General features: G+C 47.2%; 1 pseudogene; it reads right to left on the reverse strand.

Annotated features, from left to right (window-relative positions):
- Positions 1 to 3,159: 3,159 nt before the first annotated feature.
- Positions 3,160 to 4,123, reverse strand: LOC120229597 (annotated as a pseudogene).
- Between the last annotated feature and the right edge of the window lie 424 nt (positions 4,124 to 4,547).

Consider the following 4,547-nt stretch of genomic DNA (forward strand, 5'->3'; position numbering starts at 1 on the left):
GACTTTGGACTCCTGATCCTCGGTTTTCTCATCTGGACAATGAGGGCTTTGTAGGAAAAGATCTCTGGAGGGTTTCCAATTCAATGAGCCCTCTTCTGAGGGTCCCCACTGTGGTTGGTCGATCAGATGGCACAATGGCCCATGGCCCAAAGGGAGAGGGTGAGGACTATCCTGCCTCGTGGGCACCTGCTGCCAGCTGGGTTCTGTCACGTGGACCTTAGTGGTCAGTGTGTGGACTTGTGAGTCTGAAAGGACCTGATTCCAAACCCAGCCCCTATTTCTAGTGATGTGACCTTGGGCAAGTCATTTCCCCCTCCTGGAGCCCGTTCTTTCATCTGTGACCTCCTGGGTTGTTGTGATGCTTACAGAGAGAATGTTCAGACGTCATCTACATGGAACCTGTAACACGTAGGGCTCAGGCTTGCTAGTGTGTCCAGTGGTGACTGCTGTTATCAGTCTTGCTTTCCTGTAGAAAATGGGAAAGCCTTGGCCAAGATGATTTGAATCCCACTCATGAACTGCACTGCCTTGCCCAGCTCTGCCAGAATATGTGGTCCAAGTTCCCACAGCCTACATATGTGCAGCCAACCTGGAACCCTGGTTGCCTGCGTCTGGTGCACCCAATCTGTCCTCCTGATCCCTGGTCCAGTTCTATATCCTCCCCAACATAACCTTGCCCCTGTCTCTAGCCATTGCTGAGCTTTGGCACTCCCTGCCCCCTGACGCGGACTCCCTCACCTGCCACGCCCCACCACTTTGATGTCTTCTGTGGTTTCTCCTTCGTGTCTTCCAGCCTGGCCTGGCAGGGAAGCACCAGGCAGATGCTGAGCTGTGGCCCGCTAAACCCTCCAACCCCTCCTTCAGCCAGGCCTGCTAGGGTTCTCTCCCTCAAGACAGGGCTCCTTTGGAGCCCTGTGCCCTCCAATCCCACAGGATCAACTTCTTCGCCCCTCCCAGAGCATGTGTTGGGAGGAGACTTGCTTCTGGGATTTTGCTGATAATGATAGCAACTTTGTTAATAGTCCTCACGGGTTCCAGAACTTACAACCAATGGGGCAGCTTTATTGACATTATTCCATCAGGTCTTTAGAAGAGCCAAGGGAGATAGGAAGCCTAAGAGGCAGAAACTAAGGTCCAGAGAAACCAAATGACTACTACTGCCTATTCTGATGTTTAGCACCAGAGCTGCAAGTCAGACCTAGGACTTCATTTCTAGGCCTGTGCTCTGCACTATCCCATTGTGGGTAAGGGCAGAGGGTCTAAAGTGAGCAAGTCCTGGGTTTGACTATCAGTTCTAATATATTTTAGCCATGTCACCTTAGGCAAGTTCCTTAACCTCTCTGAGTCTGAGTTTTTCTAGCTGTAAAGTTGAACATAATATTACCTATCTCATGAGTTTTTGGGAGGATTTAATGAGATAAGGGATATTGGGTGCTTGGAGTGAAACATGATTATCTGAAAATTACTCCAGGAGTTTTCGGTGTCCTACCTGGCAATATCCAGGGGATAGGCTGTCTGCATATATTCAATTTTCCAGGGGACTGGTGGTATCCATTTCCTGCAGGAGAAGATGCAAATCTCATGGGTTATGAGGGTCCTAGGATACCAGATGGCTTTATCAGGAACCACAGTCAATAGCTGGCATCTAAGCTTAGACTCCTTAGTATCTAGTAGTTGGTTTGTTCTGCTTATACAGCTCCTCTCTTTCTCCCTTCCTCCCAAAAAAGGGAAGCTGTCAGGGTAAGGGCATTATACCCATATCTTAAGATGTATGAGTGCGACTGTTAGCAGCCAATGCTCAGCTATTAGAGGGCAGGCCCCCAATTGTGTCCACCACAGTCTACCACTCAAACCTCTCAGATTCATTCACTCATCACAAGAGGTTCATTCCCTTTGGACCTAGGGTTTCCAGGATTCTGTTTAATCGCAATTTAAAGGGAAATTTCTAAAAGAAGGATTAGTGAGATTAACTACTGCCCCTACTGCCGCAGCCAGCCCCATGGCTATGAGTGATACTCTTCATTTCTCTCCTCTACCACACATTCTTGATTCCCTTCTTCTTTTCCTTTACATTCAACTCTTCAGCATGACCCAGACCCTCATCCCTGCCAGTTTCTGAGTCCTGGTAATGTGCCTCATCAGGCTATGATTGCTTACATTGCCCATTTACAGTTAACGCTGGTCATAGAAGAAACAAGAAATGCTCCTGTGTCTGAGTGCCAAACCTCCAGCCCCCATTCTGTGTGAGCAGTCTTATTTCCTCCTGAAGATCAGAGTCAATTACCTTTGTGTGTATGGTAATCCTGTTTTTGATTGCTGATGTACTTGCACAGTGGGCTTAAAATGACCAGACAGCTGTTGTAGCTGTAACTTTAGTGAGGTTTACTGTGTTCCCTGTGGAATCAGTACCATTTAATCCATAAAAGCTAAGGACTGGAAAAACAGATTCCCCAGCATGGGTCACTGTGGGTGATAGTGAGTGGAACTTCTTTACCATCTTCCCACTGGTTCTTGGCAGGAAATATCACTTTTTAATGGGTGTCCAAGCTGAAAATGGATCCTTCCCTTTGGACAGGAATATAGATTCCATTAATGCTCTCTGATTGGAGCAGCTAGTGGTTTTCTTATGCAATTATCTCAAGCCTCCTGCCTGCCCTCAACTACACCACTGACACACAATTATTTCCTAACAAACACATGACACCATCACCAAAAATATAAGAACTTAATAGGAAAAACATTTAACATTGAATTAAATGCAAACTTCTTGGCTCACAACTCCCTTTGTTTCTCTGTTCCACCTTATATTGTTCTCTGGGTATGACCCTCCCTCCCCCACCAGATTATGGGTATCTTGAGAGCAGTAACTATGTCTGGTTAATTTCTGTCTCTGGCATCTAGTAAAATTTTTCTGAATGATTGGATAATTGTATTCATCACATTAATGATTGATAAAAATTGTGAAAACTACAATTATTCTACAGCACCAGAGGGAAGCATTCTAGATCCAGTATTTGAGGACCAAGTTCTAGCTGTCTGCTCAATGGAATGAAGCTAATTTAGACTGCTGAAGTTCACTTAAAAATATTTGTTGTGTTTCTCTTCTACACCAAGCATTGTCATTGGTGCCCAAGGATCTATTTTATTTGTGCCTAAGAATCAAGGGTTCCCAGAATGGCCTGGGTCCCAGGGACATGCCATTCTGGTGATGGCTGCTTTGACATCCTTGTTCCTCAGTGTGTAGATGAGAGGGTTGAGGACATGTGTGAAAATAGCATATACCTCATTGCCCCATGATGTGGAAGTTGAGAGGCAGGTCAGCCCCGTAGGCTACATAGGCTATGGTGGTGGATGAGTAGTAGGTGCCAACCACCAGGAGGTGGGAACTTCAGGTGGAGAAGGCTTTTGAGCGTCCTTCTCAGGAGCTGATGTGAAGCACTGAGGCCAGGATGTGGGCATAGAAGAGAAGCACCAAGACAAGGGGCAGGAAGGATACCACCATGGCGATGCAGAAGCCCATGAAGGTCTGGGGCATGGTTTCTGGGCAGAAGGCCTGGACCACAGCCAGGTGGTCACAGAAGCAGTGATAGATGTGAGCAGTGTTGTCAACAGCCATGTGGGAAGTCTGCACCACCACTGGGATGGGCAGGAGGAGAGCAGTGAGCCAGGCATAGGCTGCCAGTGCAGCGTTGGTCTGGGCGGTCATGAGGACAGGGTAGTGCAGTGGGCAGCAAATAGCCACATAGCAGTCATAGGCCATGACCACCAGGATGAAGGCTTCTGAGCAGGAGAAGCTTTGGAAGAGGTACATCTGCAGGAAGCAGGCAGGAAAGCTGAGGAAGTGGTCCCTGAGTAAGAGGAGGGACAGCATTTTGGGGATGGTGGTTGTAGTAGAGAGGATGTCCAAGACTGAGAGGTTGATCAGGAAGAAGTACATAGGCTTGTGGAGGCTAGGCTCTGTCATCACAGCCTCCAGAATCAGGGCATTTTCCAGCAGGATGATCAAGTAGATTAAGAGGAAAATAAAAAAGACAGGGAGGAAGAAGGATTCATGTAGAGATGGGATGCCCACCAGGTAGAAGATGGGTGAGTAGTTCTCTGATCCATTACAGATGGCTTCCATCGTGGGTCAGGGCTAGGTGTCCAGATAGACATCAGCACATATCTGGAAACCAGAACAATCAGGGAAACATTAACTAGAACATTCATGTTTCTCTTTTCAACCACCGATCTTAATCCCAGCAGTTTTTTTGTGTCTAGAATTTCACTTTACAACTAAGATGCCCAGAATGCTGAGGTATCTAATGAGCAATGCTCGAAAGAGCTGGTCCTGTCTGGTGGGGAAGAGAAGTGGACACAATCAGCTGAAGGGCTGTCAAAGGGCAGCCATGCTTACAAAGAACTAGAGCCAGTCTTAGTTGCACGAGCCCAGAGTTCAGCCCCACTCATAGAATAAGTTTTGTTCAGTTAGAGCTATCCCATTAGGCACAGAATTGGCCTGAAAATTAGTGGATTCCATATAACTAGAGGTATGCAAGACTGGAGGC

This window comes from Hyaena hyaena, unplaced genomic scaffold, assembly GCF_003009895.1.
Source record: "Hyaena hyaena isolate Hyena2069 unplaced genomic scaffold, ASM300989v1 scaffold_34, whole genome shotgun sequence".
In the NCBI taxonomy this organism is placed as follows: Eukaryota; Metazoa; Chordata; class Mammalia; order Carnivora; family Hyaenidae; genus Hyaena; species Hyaena hyaena.